Source organism: Tamandua tetradactyla, chromosome 1, assembly GCF_023851605.1.
Source record: "Tamandua tetradactyla isolate mTamTet1 chromosome 1, mTamTet1.pri, whole genome shotgun sequence".
Lineage (NCBI taxonomy): Eukaryota > Metazoa > Chordata > Mammalia > Pilosa > Myrmecophagidae > Tamandua > Tamandua tetradactyla.
The window spans coordinates 135,198,811-135,216,497 of NC_135327.1; the positions used below are offsets into that span (position 1 = coordinate 135,198,811).

Genomic DNA, 17,687 nt, shown 5'->3' on the forward strand with positions numbered 1-17,687 from the left:
CTTTATGGCTTGGTGGGTCAGAAAACACCCAGCTCATGATACGCAACTCAGGTCTCGTAGTAACTTGGTGGCCCATGGTAGCACATTCAAAGAAAGCAGCTTGGCTTTTGGTGCACACATGGATAATACATGGAACCTTCTAGATCATGAAACCTAATACATAGAACCTTCTAGAATCTTTTATAATGCCTTAGGTATTCTTCACAGAATGAAGATTGTGGGATGTGTGTCAGAGGCGGGTGATGACACGTGGGCAGAACCCTGGAACGGGTGAGGGGTAGGGATGGGATAGAGGTGGCCACTTGTATGGGGTGGAGGCTATGTGGTACAAATGTGCCTGAGAGTACCTGCCAGGTGTGGGAGAAGAGCACTTGCACCGTGGGGTGGGGCAGGAAGTTGGGGTGCAAGGGTCAAGAGGTTCATACACAGATACATGGCTGCCCCGCAGGGAGGATGTGGGTGGGCAGGTGCGTGGATCTGGGGGGCAGAGCCCTGGTAGTGGGGTGGGATTGTGCCTGCATGGGCTGGGGGCAGGTGTGGCCCAGATGCGCAGGTCTGCGCTTGCCCAGAGCTGAGGGGTATGCCGTGAATGGATCTGTGTGTGTGTACGTGTGCACTTTTGGAAGGCTGGATGCTGATGTGAGTGTGTGCAGAGCTTGGGGAGGGGGGCCCTGGTCGAATTGAGTGACTCTATTGGCTGGGTACAGGTGTGGCCCAGGCATAAAGGTGAGAACCTGCAGTTGGGATGCACAGGTGACCACCTGTTGGAGGCAGAGAGGGGGAGCTGGTGTTCAAGGGGCTGGACACGGGTACCCAAGTCTTGGAGGGGCTGGGTGAGACTACTTTTGCGTGGGAGAGGTGGGTCAGACTGGGACAGGCTTGTATGCATGGGGGGTGTGGGTTGGGGATGGTTGGGGAGAGGGGCGAGTGGGAATGCTTGGAGCTCGGTGGGGGTGCGGGTGACAGGGTTTAGGTGTGTGGGGTGTTGGGGGAGTCTTGGGTAGCAGGACGGGGGCAGTGCGCGTGAGCATAGCACATTCAAAGAAAAGAGCTTGGCTTACTCCCTGTCGGTGCACACGTGACTGCTGGGGGCCTGCATCTTATACAATGGGGTTTTATTCAGCCATAAAAAGGAATAAGATCCTGATACATGTGACAGCATGGATGTACATTGAAGACATTTTTAGTGAAATAGGCCAACACAAAGGACAAATATTGTATGATTTTACGGATTTGAAATAATTAGAATTCGCATTAGAATGTAGGAACAGGGTGGGGATATGGAATGGGAAGTGAAAGCTTAAAATGTACAGAGTTCCTATCTGAAATGATGAAAATGTGGTACTGGACAGTGGTGATAATAGCACAGCATTGTGACCTCAATTAACAGCACTGAAATATCTATCCATCTATTTTTCTATCTCTATATATCTGGATATGATTAAAAGTGGAAGTATTAAATTGTATATATGGTAACTGAATAAATTTTTTTTTTAAGCCATGGAACTATGCTATGCAATGAACCCTGAGTTAAGCCGTTCACTTTAATTAAAGGGACAATTATAAATAGTGCTATCATCAATTTTAACAAATATTTCATACCAATGCAAGGTACTGGTGATGGGGTGGTGGTATATGGGAATTCTGTATTGTATGTGTGATTATTCACAATTCCTCTAGTAAAGGAAAAAATTTTTGGCATCACTATTGACTTCTCTATTATGCTAATAGTCAATTTCAAATCTATTAAATTCTACAGACTATATTAAAAATATATTCAGCATTTGTCCACTTCTCACCCAAATTCACTTCCACCACTGTAATCTAAGCCATTATTATCTCTTGCCTGTGGAACTGTAAAACCTTAACTGGTCTCGCTAAATCCAGTGTGTCCCTTTAAGTATATTCTGCATGCGTGCACATACACACTCACATGCACAGATGCCTTTCAGAATGACACTTCTAAGGTAAAAGTCATAGTATGTCTCTCGTGCGCAAATCTTAAAATGGCTTCACAACTCAATCACAATCATATCTAAAAGTTCTTATAGTATAGGAGGTCACACCTTATTTCGTTCCTGAGGTGCCTTGTTGATACACACTACAACCACTCTCTGCCGGGCTTACTCTTGTACCGCCATACTGGCCTCCTGATTATTCCTTTGCCTGCCAAACAAGCAGTGCCTGCGCCGTGGCCTTACCATTTTCTCCCTGTAACACTCTCCCCTTTCATTTCATTCAAGTCTTTGCTCAAATGTCACTTTATCAGCAAGCTCCTTTTTGACCCACCATAAAGGGATGAACAACACATACCCTTACTGACATAGCACCAAAACTTATTCTTCTTCATAAACCTTATCACTGCAAAAATCAGACTGCAGTATGTTGACTGCAAATTGAAAATCCCGTTTCAGAAACTATAAGACAAAATCTGGAAGATGAGAGCCTATTATTTTAAAAGAGCCAAAAAGTCATATTGCAGTTCAGAGAAAAGGGAGGTCATTTCCAGTAGAGGAAATCAGAAAAAGCTCTATAAAGGAGGTGATATGTAAGATAGTCCTTGAAAAATATGTATAGTTGAACAGAACCTAGTCAGAAACCAGTAAGATCCAAGTCATGAGTCTGGATTCTATTATCCGTAGCCAGGTTTCCATAGGAACTGAAAGGTGAGAAAACACAAGGTAACAGTCCTAGAAGTACCAGGATACTAAGGCAGGATTATGAGGATCAAAGAGCAATTCAAGACTCTGATTGCTGCATAAATGAGAAAAATGCATGAACCTGGCTCAGACATTTATGCAGGAAAAAATATATATATTTATGCAAGAAAACAGCAAAGCTAATTTGAAGCTGACATACTCAGCTTTTGGACTCTTCCAACATTATTCCTGCCCAGGGTCAGGTTGGTTTCTAGTATTTAAGGTAATTTAGAAACCTAGTGATGGGAGCTACTAAATGACCCAAAGTGAAAGGGATATAATAAAGAAAATAAGCAGAACTCTACAATTTCAAGGTTACCAAGCTCTTCAATTTCAAGGTTACCAAACCAAAATAATTAGAGAAGAGTCAAGTGGAATTCTAATGTTGTTACATGAAATTTCCCCCAAAACAGAACAAGCTCGTTTCTGAGAGCTTGTTACCTGCTAAGTGACATTTCTCCCTGCAGTCGCACTGTCCTTTGGTAGCATCCCTACACTGCAGAGAGCTGGTTTCTCATGACAATCTGATCTTGGCCTTGCCTTGCTTTTCAATGTCACCACATCGTCTATGACATAAAGTTCACATGTGCATAGCAAACAAGCCCCTTCATGGTCTGGCCCATGTGTCGTTCTCTTGCTTCATTTCCTGCCACTCAAACAAACATCTTAATCTTCAGCCAAAAAGAACTAGTTCAGGTTTCCCACATTGCCATGCTCTTTCACAACTCTAAGCTTTACACTCTGTCTGGAAAATCACATCTCCTTCCCTATGTTCTTCATCCATTTCACAAACTCCTACCTGTTCTTCAGGTATAAACTAAAATCTTATCTCCTTTCCTAACCCCAGAAATGTTCTATTCTTCATACTATTATTACATCTTGAACATCTATCAATAATATATAATCAGTTTCTGTATTTATTGCATATGTTTCCCTATACTGAACTTACTTCAGTATCTCAAAGTGTCATATGTTATTAATTTGGCCTAGAAAACTGTCTTCCTCTTCCCTGTGCTACTCTCTGTCTTGTGAGTGTAGCAAGTGTGGCTTCTATTCATCAGTCAGGCCTTGGCTTAGGAGTCTTCTGGAAGGGTCTAAGGAAGAAAGTATTTTCTAGTGTGTCTCCTGTCCTGCAGGAGAGAGGGTTCATGAACAGCTGGCATGCCCCATCCATCATCTTGGACACACTCTTCTTGCATCCCAAGAGGAGGTGACATGACAGACTTCCAGAATCTGGAGAAAATATCACTTCACAGCCTCCAAGTTCGTCTGCTTTGAAGTCCCTGTTCACCTATTTGCCAAGAAACCCCCTGATCCCAGAGGGCTTTCTCTCCTGGGAAGAGGCTGTACTGCCTGGCTGAAAAAATATTCTTGGCAAACATGTTTCTCAATTTACAGTGAGATTTTGATTGTTGGTGAATCTTATAAATCATTCTTTCTGTCTTTGGTTATTAGGAACTGGTTCACCAGAGCGGATCACTCTTCAAAAATGAGCTGAGCAGTCATTGGAGGAAAGAAGAGAGATTGCAGCCTGGGAACCTTTAGCTTAATGTTCCCTTCAGCACGCATACTATCGTATTTCTCTTAGATGGCCCTTCCTCATTCTCTCGACCCTGTCTTACTTCTGTGCTTCAGACTACATGACTCTTTTTGCCAGCCTAAAACCATCCCCTACTGCCCCACTGTGTGAATGGAATCATATTTTCCTTCTCATTATTCTTATGTACTTCTATGGTTTCTAACATTAATATTTAGAGGGCAGCAGGGGTAAAACACTTTTGTAGAAGGTAGAAAGAATAAAGAGAAAAAGAAGAAATCAAAGGAAAGGAATAAAGCAAACTTCAGTGTTGGGGGTAGTGCTGGGAGCCAAAGTTTCTTCCTTTTTTTAACTTTTTATTTTGCAATACTTTCAAATTTTCTGTACAGTTACAAAAATAATACAAACCACACTATACCCTTACAAACCACAACATACCCTTACCCCATCCCGAGTGGTGTTTGGAACTATGTATCCTTAGAAAACATGTTCCTAAACTTAATCCATTTCGGTGGGTGTAAACCGTTGTAAATAGGACTTTTGATGGGGTTACGTCAAATAAGGTGTGGTCCAGGATAGGTCTTACCTATTACTAAAGTCCTTATAGGGAAGGCCAGAGACAGAGAATAAAGCCACAGAGGGAGTAGCCAGAAGCTGAAAGTCATTGGAACCCAGAGGAGAAGAAACAGACTAGGAGAGGCTGCCAAGTGCAATGCCATGTGATAGAGGAGCCAAACACCAAGGGTCACTGGCAGCCAGCCCCAGAATGTGAGTCTTCAGGAAGAAAGCATAACTTTGATGCTGCCTTGATTTGGGCTTTTCTTAGTCTCGAAACCGTGATCAATAAAATCCCATTGTTTAAGCCCCCCCAAAAAAGATTTTCTGGAAAACATTCCCAGTCTCCTAGTATTGGCTAGTCTTCCTGCAAGCCCTGCCCCTCAGCCCCAATCACTCTCATCATCCTTTGATTGCATCGTTAGTAGTTATGGATGTATGAATTTGCTATTTTCCTCCCTGGGGAATAATGAATAACTATCTTCTTTCCCACTAGACCTGTGTTGTCCATACAGCAGCCACTAGCCACTTGTGCATACTGAGCACTTGAAATGTGGTCAGTCCAAAATGAGATGTTCTGTAACTGTAAAAGATATACCAGATACTGAAGTTTAGTTACAAAAAATACATAAAGTACCTCAATGATAACTTTTTGTTTATTACACGTTGAAATGATAAGATTTTGGGTGTACTGGAATAAATAAAAATCAATTTCACTTGTTCGTTTTTACTTTTTTAAACGTGTTGCTAGACAATTTAAAATTATATAGCCTGTGTTATATTTCTGTTAGCTCTGCACCAGACTTTGGTCTTCATGAATAAAGAGAACATATTTTATTGATCCTATACCTATGACTATACGGACTTAAAGATCTTAATCGAATGAGTAAGTTAATAAATGATCAAGTAATCAGTGGGAAAATCACTCAATCACTTAATTAACAATAAGTAAAGGAATTTGCACAGGTTGCATGTTGTTTACTAATATATCAAAATTATTTAGAGCCATCATAAAAATAAATGTCCTCTCTTTTGTGTCACTAATAAAGTGGAAGAAACGAGGGGGAAAATCAGCCTGAAAACCTTATGGTGGTCAAGTTGTGACTCTAAAAGAATATATACCTTGACTCTTCTTTAATATTTTTCTTTGATTTTTATTTGAATCTGTGTTTGGGGGGCAATTCTGAATGTGCCTGTCATAGGCAGATGCTTCTGTTCTCTAAGACTAGTGACATAGGAATCAGTAGGTGGTGGTGCAGATGGCAAAGAGAGGGTGGGGTGACATTTCAAACTGTGGGTGGGACTAATGCAAATTTGGCAACCCAAATGGAATTTTTGTGGGCCTGATAATTTTTACAAGATTTCTTTCTTCCCAAGCAATCATCACCCACCCCCCTCCACCTTTTTTTTTTTAAATAGACTTTAAATCTTCACAATTGCAAGTCTTCTATAGTGCAATTATCAAAGACCAAAGGAGCACTTCTCAAAATGTTGCTTATAGGATCATACTTTATACTTCTAGCATTGGAAGCTACATGCTTTCCTGTCAAAAGGGATCTTAAATATAGAGAAATTTATTTGATTTTCATTATGCACTTCAGTATTAGAAATCTGTATTATACGCATATGGTTTTAATGGAAAGAAGGTGTGAACGATTTAAACTGATTTTTTCAACCATTGTCATTGGGATTGCAAAGCCATTATTGTAAACTGTTGGAGGCATGCCAGTCTCCACACTAGGCTCTTCCATCACAATTCAATGTCATTTCCAAGAGATTGAGCTAGGGTAATTTAATCTCTGTATTCTCTTTTTGTGTGTATGCTGCATGGCAGGGGTCACATTTCATTCTTTTTCCATGTGAGTATCCCCTTATTGCAGCACCATTTGTTGAATTTTTTGTTTGTTTGGGAAGTGCATGGGCCAGGAGTCTTCTACATGGCAGGCAAGAATTCTACCACTGAACTACCCTTGCACCCCCATAAACTCTGTATTCTTGATATGTTTCTGTAGAAAATCTCTCCCAGCTTCCCAGCTTGTCAACGTCTCCACAGAGTAATCTGTACAACAGCAATGATGCTTCCAATCTTCTGCCACAATAGCCTACTGTGTTATTTCCATTTATCTTTACTGTGTGCTTGATGATAGGAGGGTCAATTAGGTTACTTAAAATGTTAACATTTTCAAAACTACTACTTCAAATGTTCTAATCTACCAAAGTTATAAACAGATTAGAAGTTTCAAGGATGAAACTGTTAATTAATGTTGATAAAACAGCTCATGTCTTTAGGCTCAGCAAAATGCTACAGGTCCTTATATCCTAAATGCAGGTAAATTTAATTTTAAGTTTTGATGTGGCAGAAAAATATACGAGACGCTATCAAGAGTAAGTGAAGCTCTATAGTGTCCTAAATTTTTATACAATGCTCATTGGGGTGTAAAGCACGATAGCTACTGTAAAAACAATTTGGTGTTAGCTGATAAAATTGTCCCTACCACCTAACCAAAATCCCATTTTTAGGATGGAATTTAGGATATATATATAAACTTTATATTTATATATAAAGTTTTTGAAAATTTCAGCAGTAAACAGTATATTGATTAAGAATATAGACCCAGGAGATAATATTTATGAGTAAAATAAAATAGTGACCAATAGAAAGTTCAGGAGAGTAGTTAATTCATGATGAATGAGGAGAGGGGGTGATGGAACCTGTCCGGGGCCTTCCAAGTTGTTCTTGTTATGTTCTATTTCCTAACCTGGCTATGGGTATGGGGTGTTTGATTTATGATTAATCATTATAACTTATAACATGTTATAGATATAATTTCATATGTAATAAATTTTAAAAAATTAAAAGCATGGAGTTAAAAGGGATAAAGGAAGAAACAATAAAGAAAAAGAATGACTAAGGAAGCATAATATAGTCAAGTAATCTGAGCAATATGGCAATCCCAAAGGAAAAATTGCAGAGAGCAAACAAATGTGGGTTATGATGACATATTTATTTATTTATTTATTTTATTTTTAATTTTTTAAAAAAATATAACAACAAATGAACACAAACATTCTTAAAATATGATCATTCTGTTCTACATATATAATTAGTAATTCACAACATCACATAGTTGCATATTCATCATCATGATCATTTCTTAGAACATTTGCATCAATTCAGGAAAAGAAATGAAAAGAAAACAAAAAAATCAAACATACCATACCTCTTACCCTTCCCTTTCACTGATCACTAGATTTCAATCTACTAAATTTATTTTAACATTTGTTCCCCCTATTATTTATTTTTGTTCCATATATTTTACTTGTCTACTGATAAGGTAGATAAAAGGAGCATCAGACACAAGATTTTCACAATCACACAGTCACATTGCAAAAGCTATATCATCATACAATCATCTTCAAGAAACATGGCTACTGGAACACAGCTCTACATTTTCAGGCAGTTCCCTCCAGCTATGATGACATATTAATAACATTAAAATGATGATGATGATGATGATGGTATACTATCCAATGTTTATGGAATACTTGTTATTTCCCAGACAATATTCTCTTTACCTTAGGGTATTAACACATTTGACCATCACATTAATTCCATGGGATAGTTCCAGTACTATTTCCATTTTCACATCACTAAACCAAAGCAAATAAAGTTTCAGTAAACTTGCCAAAGTTCACACATTTGATTTGTGAAAGCATAGGAATATTAATCCCATTCCAAATGGACTGATTTCAGAGCCTACACTCTTAACACAAGGCTATCTAAAGTCCCCAAGAAGTACTGTACCCAGTAATGAATGATTTGATCCAGCTTATCTGGTAAAGACTTCATGAACCCTTTCAGTCTTTCCTAGACTACAGCTAAGTCAGCTATGAGGATTTTGCTTGGTCCCATGGAAATCAATTAAAGTGCTTCAGGGGCTAATAAGATGAGAACTCTACCTCTTTGTCTCTGCTTTCACTTTTTAAAAGAAATTTCACAATTTCTTGCCTCTTCACAAGCCTAGTCATCCTTTATGACGTACTGAGTTTGGAAACTGTAGCAATGGTATTAAGTTACTTTTATTAAATGTATTCTCATGCATGACTATCTTCCTCTACTGTAGTTTCTTCATTTTCATACCAAAGAAATATTTGCTCTTATATAATGCATAGCATTCATTACATGATCTTTCATGGAAGAATAAAATTGGATAGAAATATTTCCACATTTTCAGTTCAGTCTTAACTGAAAACCCAATGAAAAATGTGCCAAGTTTAGAGATTTGAACAAAGATACAATCAAAATCTGTTAGAAGCAGATAGGGAAAAATGCTAAGATTCTATACATTTCTCCAAAATGTTACTGTATATTGTAATTATGATTTTATGACAAATCATTGTGATGACTTTATTCTGTGGAACTGTAAATACTTATTAATATTTTATTATTTTAGTAGAAGTCATCAAAAACAAAACTGTATATGACTCATAAACTGGAAGAAGTGATCATAATCATTGAATCTAAGTCACTTTCCCTTTATTATTCTGTCCCTTGGTCCCATAAACTGGGATAATTGCTATTATGTCCTTCTCAGTCCAGTTTTTTTGTTGAATCTAATCACATTTTAATTCACTAATGAAAATTGTGAATGATAATGTGAAGATTTTTAAAGAGTCTTCCAGAGCAGAATATGGCAGAAACACTACAGCCTTTCAAAGTCAGTGACCTCAGTTCATTTCCAGTGCTGTCATCTGGTAGCTGAGCTTTCTTAAACAGGTTTCTTAATCACTGTTTTACTTTCAAAAAAATCACTTAAACTTAGCTTCAATTTTCTCACTTAGGTATAAGTCCTGATGCTTTCTCTTAGAAGATTGTGGCATTCTGGGGCTTGCTATTAGCAATCCTTGGTTCTTAGCATGGCACATGGCAAGGCACACAGTGGTGTGTGTGGGTCTCTCCTTTCTCTTCTTGGTTCCACTGATGTTTAGCTTCTGGCTGTTTCCTCTGTGGCTTTCCCTCTTTCCTTCTGAGTTTCATTCTGCTCATAAATGACACCAGTAACAGGATTAACACCCATCCTCATTGAGGTGGGCCATAACTTAGCTAAAGTAACCTCATCAAAAAGTCCAATTTATAATGGGTTTAAACTCGCAGGAATGGATTAGGTTTAAGAAGACGTCTTTCTTGGGCACATACAGCTCCAAACAACCGCACTTCACCCTCTGGATCCCCATGCTATTTTTATATTCAAAATATAACATCACAACATCACTAAAGCCTTAAGTCATTTCAGAAACAATGCTAAGTACAAAATCTCATAAAAATTGGTGATGGGTGTGGTCTTTCCTGTGGCACAGTTCCCCTCTGTCTGTGGACCTGTGAAACACAGAGAACAAGTTACTGCTTCCAATATACAAAGAGGGGAACAGTCTATAAGATAGACATTCTCATTCCAATAGAGAGAAATTGGAAGGAAAAAGGGTCACAGGTCCAAAAAATTCCAAAACACAGCAGGGCAAACTCCATTAGATTCCAAGATTTGAGAGTCATCTTTAGATCAATATTTTGTCCTCCAGGCCTGATGGAGCAGCAGTCCCATCCATTTCAAGTACTTGTGCAGGGACCCATGTTTTCCCCAAACACTGGAGTGAAGGTTCTATCTTCTCTGAGCATCTGGATGGCAGCCAGGCTCTCTGCAAACCCTGGGGCATTGATTCTACTCTCTCTAAGCAATGGGGTAGTGGCCAGCTCTCCATGAAGGCTGGAACCTAGGCTGCACCATCTCCAAAGCATTTTGTGGCAACACTCTTCCTGAACAGTGGTGTGGAATGCCTGCCCCTCTAAGAGCAGGGGCCAACCTACCTTTTCCACATACATGTGTGGGCCTGCTCTCTTGGCTCAAGGAGATGTCTTCTGTCCAGCCCTCAGCTTACAATGGTTCTGCCCCTGAAACCATTCTTCCTTCAGTTTGTTCCTTCTCTGTTCCTTTTAGTCAGGCTGGCAGTGGTTCCACTCATATAAATCTCACAAAAGCGTTTTGGCTTCACATGTAGTTCATAACAAAAGGACTTTCTGTACGTCTTCCCTGCCTAACTGCATTTCTAATCCTGACTTCCTCTGAAATGGATGCCTGGTTCCAAGTTCAGCTAAACCCTCACATGGGTTCCTATTCTCCAAGGACTCACATTCTGAAAACTCAGAGAGGACCCTGACAGAGCCTGATAGAGCCACTTCTGTCCCTAACCTCAGAGCACACTATCTGGATAGTGCAGAATTTTCTAAACAATCAATTTCTGGTTCCTCTATTCCCAGGAGTTTAGTTCTCAACTTATTCCTTTCCTCTCTTATTTCACTATACACTAAGAAACCAGATTCTACTTTCAATGTTTATCTTGGAAATCTCTTCAACGAAATATGCAAGTTCGTTATTCTCAAATTCTGCCTTCCATTCAAAAACTGAACTCAATTCCATCACATTCTCTGTCACTTTAAAATAAGGATCGCCATTTCTCCAGTTTCCAATAATACATTCATCATTTCCATCTAAGGCCTCATCTGAAATACCTTTAGCAGCCATATTTCTACCAATAGTCTCTTCAAAGCAATCTGTGTGTTTTCTATCAAGCATCCTACAGTTCTCTCAGCTTCTATTCATTTCCCAATTCCAAAGCCATCTCCACTTTTTTTTTTTTTTTTTTGTATTTGCAATAACAGCACCACACTCTCTTGGTACTAAAATCTGCTTTAGTTTCCTTGGTGGCTCAAGCAAATATGCCATGCAACGGGTTGGCTTAAACAATGGGGTTGTATTAGCTCATGATTTGGGGACTGGAAAATAGCACAAATCAAGGCATCATCAAGGCAGTGCTTTCACCCCAAAGACTGTGGCATTCTGGGGCTGGCTGTATGCGGGGCAGCTTTCTTGCTTTCCCGCTTGGGGTCTTCCTCCTGGCGAGTGGGGGGGCTGGGGTGGTCGCGATCCACCTGCAGCCCCGGGGGCTCGAAGGTCTGGAGGGCGCGCAACGGTAAAGAAATAGTCGCGGGAACGAGGGGAGATGCACACATCCAACGTTTATTAGGGGAAGTGCTAGGGTTTATATAGCTCGGTGGCGGAAATTGGGAGGGGGGTAGAAGGACATTGCGATTGGTGGAGGGTTTGGGTGGGGAGACGAGTTAATGGGCCTATTAGAGAGTGAGAGGAGAGTGGTGTGATGTGAGGTAATGAGTTACTGGGTAGAGGGCTAGCAAGAAGAAGACGAGTTTTTACATCCGGCAGTGATGTCAGGAGTTGCTAAGCAGAGGGTTTTTGAGATGAGGCTGATATTACATCCGGCAGCTGTAGGTGATCCTTGGTCCCTAGCTTGTCAGATGGCAAGGCATATGGAGGTATCTCCTGGTCACTCCCCTTTATTCTGGATTTTATTGAATTCAGTTTCTGGCTGTTCCTTCTCTGGCTTCTCTCTTTCTGTTTGAGTTTCACTCTGCTTATAAAGGACTCTAGTAACAGGATTACCACCCAACCTGAGAGGTGGGACACACCTTAACTGAAGGAGCCTTGCAAAAGGTCCCACTTACAATGGTTTATACCCACAGAAATGGATTAGGTTTAAGAACATGTCTTTGTGGGGTGCATACAGCTCCAAACCACCATGGTGCATATCAGCAGTATCAAATTCCTTTCATCTTCACCTTGACAACTTTCCCGTCAGCACAGATTTGATCATTGAATGCTGACCAATAATTTTAGTCTTGCCATTTTCCCAACAATCACTGACTCATCAGCAGGCTTTTTTGCAAGATCTCAGTCAAAACACAGAGACCTAGAATCAAGTCATCCTTCCTCTGAACTTGGGCCACAGTTATGTTAAATGTGCCTCAGTTTTGTTCCAATATATTTTGCATTCAGTTCTGGTAACCAAATTCATCTCCTTATGCCAACATGTACCCACCCCATCCATTCCCCTCAGAACTGCAAAGGTAAACTTAATTGTGTATATCTTACATTGTCCTTTATTAAATCTTTCAATGGCTTTTCATTATACTGAAATAAAATTTAAAATCCTTAACAAGTACTCTAAAAGTTTGCATAATCTGACTTATTTCTTCCTTTTGCAGCTTTATATTGAACCATTCTTCAATATAAAGAGAGAGAAAATGGAAAAATACAAAAAGTATGCAATAGATTTGGGGTGAAAAGGTTTAACGTTCTTGTGATTGAAGTCCTGCAAAGACAGGAGAATGGAGCAGAAGCAAAGCAAGCACTGTTAAGCTCAAACAGTATAAATAAAAATAAAACCCCACATAATCTTTTTTGCTAAAGTTCAACACTGGTTTTCAAAAAAAAATTTTCTTGAATGTGGTAAAATCTTTTCTACCTCTAGTCTTTTTGTTTCAACAGGCTGCCATTAAAATTTTCACATCATCTCTTGTATTCAACAGGTTAACTATTATGTGGGGTTTTATTTTTATTTATACTGTTTGAGCTTAACAGTGCTTGCTTTGCTTCTGCTCCATTCTCCTGTCTTTGTAGGACTTCAATCACATGAACGTTAAACCTTTTCACCTCAAATCTGTTGCACACTTTTTGTATTTTTCCATTTTCTGTCTCCAGTTTGAATATTTTTTTGTAAATCTGCATTCCAAGCCTCTAATCTTGTTTTTGTACATCTAATCTTCTATTAAATGCAGATATTTTTCAGTTCTAGTATTTTGAGTTAACTCTCTGGCAAAATTTCTAACTTTTCATCTATTTCTCTATCCTTTTCTCTCTTTTCCTGAATGCCTTAAACCTATTTATTTTAACATTTTTGTCTGCGATTTCCACTATTTGGATCACAGTGAGCCTATTTCTATATTCTTATTTTTTTCTAAATACTTGATCATATGGTTCTATCTTTAACTTATCCAGTAATACCTGACTTAATGCTGGACATTTGGCATAAATAACCCATTGAGATTCCAAATAATATTACCTTCCCTATTCTTCCGCTAGGTATATACGCTGAGGCTGGTCTCTTAATATAAGTAGAAGCTGAAAGGGTTCTGTGTACCTCTTGATCTCTCCTGTCTCTAGAGTATAGTCCTCTAGGCTTCCAAATTTGTGTCTGAGCCCCTTTCCTAGAAAGTCCAGACCTCTATTTTTTGTCTTCTCAGCACTGTGAAACTACTGAAAACCCTGCTATGCTTTTCAGAAGTTTTCCTCTTAGCTCATTAAACTGACCATGTGCCAGGCATTATTCTTCAAACTTCTCTTTTCATCTGGATTCTGGCTCCATATCTCCTATTTTCCTTTTTCTTTTCAGCCTTGCAAGACCACCAAAACAAAATCTCTCCTGCTTTCTCTGTCCTCCAGCAGTGACCTTTTGCTCAAGCAAAGGTCATGTTCTAGGAGTTGGCTGAGGAGTTGGCTCATCTCCATCAGTTCCCCTTTCTGCAGACTTCTGGTCCCCTTTTTCCTGACGGTTTTAACAGATTTTTTGATACTTTTGTTTTATGTGGCTTTTCTAGTTCTTCTTTAAAGAAACATTGGTACACTGCATGCTATCTGAAGAAGAAGACTGCTTTGGCTTCTTCAAATATTTTCCTCTGCTTGAAAAGTTTTTTCCTCTACTCTTTACCTATTATTTTCTTCTTAGTATATTCCTTTGAGAAACTATTTATAACTCATCAGTTTAAATTAATTGCTCCTGCTGCATTCTCTCATAGTACCTAAAACTTTTCATCCATAGCACTTATGAAATTTTATATTTAAATGTGCTATTTGCTTAGTTTTATTTTTTGACCAAATTTTTAAAAAATTTCTGTTGTGGTAACACAAAATTTCACATTTTAACTACTATCAATTAGTGATATGTAATTAATTAGTGATATTAATTACATTTGCAATATTGTGCACCCATCACCACCATCCATTGTCAAAATTTTTTCATCACCTTAAACAAAACTCAAGTGATAACTCTCATCCCCATCCCCCAGTAACCTGTAATCTACTCTCTGTCTCTAGGTATTTGTCTATACTAGGTATTTCATGTAAGTAAAATCATACAATATTTGTCTGACCAAATTTTAAGGTTCAAGATAGTACTTTTTTTTTTTAACTGCTCCTTCCCAGTCCTCGGCACATAACAGTTCTATGTTACTGACTTTTATCTTGGTCACTTGCCAAACATTCAGTTTTCTAACTAATCAACATTTTCAAGCTTGTAATTTTGCCTTTCAGAATGTAGTAACATACCTGAGCAGTGGCTCTCTATCCTGGCTCAGAACACAGTCCTGGTCAGCCAAACCTTTATAAATAACATAAATGTTAAAAATACTCTTTTCACACATGATAAATAGGTATTAGTGGCTGTGCCAGGGGTCCCTGTGACCACCCTCAGGCTCACTGATTTGCTAAAAGATCTCAGAGAACTCAGAAATGTGTTATACTCATGGTTATAGCATATTAACATTGAAAGTATACAGCTTAAAATCAGTAAAGGGAAAAGGTGCATTAAGCAAAATTCAGCAGATACCAGGTGCAAGTTCTAGGTGTCCCCCGCAACAGAGTTGCATAAGGATGTGCTTAATTCATCTTGCATAATGTGTGACAACACACGTGAAGTGTTGCAACCAGGGAAGCTCACCCAAGCCTAGGTGTCTAGGGTTTGTATTGGGGGTCCATCAGATAGGCATACAGCACCTGTGTGGCTGACCTCAGCTATTCAGACCCCAACAATGCTCTCACACCCATTATGGCTGCCCAGTGCAAATGCAGAAGTTCATCAGAAATCACATGTATGGTAAACTTATCTGATCACACTGGTACAGCTTGGCCAAGGCCTCACACATTCAAAACCACCTTGTCAGGGCTCAGAGGTCATCCTTCATAAGCAGGGCAAGTGCCAGTTGAGCAACCCAGACCTGATGTGTTAAACCTTTCCTGCACAGTGGCAGAAATTGTTAGCTGTTCAATAAAATGTGCACCCTTCTTCCCATATTATACAGGTGACTTTAGGGAGCCCCTACCCAGAAAAAGACTGCATTTCACGTCCCTACTGTATTTGGACAGGACTATGTGATTAGTTCTCCCCACTGAAATGTGAGTGGAAATGTTAGGAGTCACTTATTAATTTCCTAGGGCTGCTGTAACAAAGTACTATAATCTGGGTGACTTAAAGCAACCAAAATGTATTGTCTCACAGATCTGGAGGCTAGGAGTCTGAAATCAAGGTGTCAGCAGAGCCATACTACCTCTGACACCTGTAGGGGAGAATCTTTCCTTGTGTCTCCCTGGTTTCTGGTCATTTGTCAATAATCTTGGCATACCTCGCCTTGCAGTACTTCAACCTCTGCTTCCGTCATCACATGACTTTCTGTCTTGTGTCTGTCCTCTCCTCTTCTTGTAAGGACACTAGACATACTGCATCTAGGACAGTCCTAATTCAGTATGACCTCATCTAAATTTGATTACATCTCTGAGGACCCTTTTTCCAAATAAGGTCACATTCTGAGGTACTCAGGGTTCAGACTTCAACATAAATTTTGGAGGAACACAATTCAATTCATAATAGACATTTTCGTGACAAGTAACTTAAAAAAACAGATGACTTCTCTGCCTTCTTTCCTTCTGCTGATACACAGACAGCTCTGATGTTTAGGGAGCAAGGCACTATGAGATTGATGGGAGTCTGTTTCCTGTTACCATCTAGGTAAACCCACACATTGTCCTACTAATAAAGTAAGAAATAAACGCGCCTTTTTGAGCCTCTGAAATGTATAGGTTTAATTTGTAACAACATTTGTATTTGTAACAATATTCTTAGAAATTGTTTCCTTGACCTGGGTGCTGCCTGAACAAAATCTAAAGTCTATGGAATTGATTTAATGGGCATGAAGCCGTGAGCAAGGAAATCTACGAAACAGACTGGAAAGATACAGACCCTGGGCTGACACTTGGTCAAACTGTCACCAGCAGAACTTAATAAGTAAACCACACATCTACCACTGATAGATCTATACAAAGAAAAAGATAAGAAAAGTCCAGACTAAAAGGAACATGTACCTGATGTTTCTTTCTTGAGTCAATGAGGTTTTACAAGAAAAAGAAGGGCCCAGAGAAGAATAGGATGAAAAATTCAGTCCTATGGCAAAAATCTGTCCAAGAGTGTTTGATACCCAAATAAATCTATAAATTTAGAGGGTCCTAAGGCAACTGAGATTGAGAAAGAGAGAGAGACACACACATACACACATACATACAGACAGACAAAGGGAGAAGAAGATGGAGAGGGTGAGAGAAAGGCATGGCAATAAAAAAATAAAAGAATTAAAGTAAACTTTAAAATTATGTCTAGGAAAGAAAGAATTTTGAAGGTGGTTAATGTCACTTGTTACTCATGGAAGTAATTAGATCCAAAGTCCTTACATTTTGAGAAAATTATATTGGTAAAAATATAAAACAAGACAAAAAACAAAAACACAAATCTGATCCTAGCCTTAAAATAAAGCCTGCAACTATAAAACAAGCTTCTATCCCCCAAAAGTTTCAACAGCAAGAATCGTGATCCAAAAGCCATGTAGCTCCCAAGAAGAATATATGGCTCAGTGCTCATTTCAGAAGCAGTCATGGAGGACAATGGACAGAGACAAACCTCCCAAAAGTTGGAATCACTAATCATAAAAAATAAGTTAAGGAAATCTCTCATAAGGTATTATCATGGAACTTCCTGAAGAGTGAGTGCTCTTCACCATGTTTGTCCAGCAGGATTTTGTCATTGTTGAGGAACAGTAACTATTGTGTACGTTTCATTTTCCTTTTCTAAATGAGAAATTTTGTTGCAGTAATCCTTTCACTGTTCCATTTTTATATTGTAGGTGTTTTAGAAGGGGCATGAAACTTCTTTAGTGTTCACCT

The 17,687-nt window shown here is 39.1% G+C and overlaps 1 long non-coding RNA gene across 1 annotated transcript in view; it reads left to right on the forward strand.

The window, feature by feature from the left end:
* Positions 1-215: 215 nt before the first annotated feature.
* Positions 216-17,687, forward strand: part of LOC143686574 (uncharacterized) — a 36,741-nt gene continuing 19,269 nt past the window's right edge. The window contains exon 1 of the long non-coding RNA XR_013177256.1: positions 216-270. This is a non-coding gene — a long non-coding RNA (uncharacterized LOC143686574). The remainder of the gene's footprint in view (positions 271-17,687) is intronic.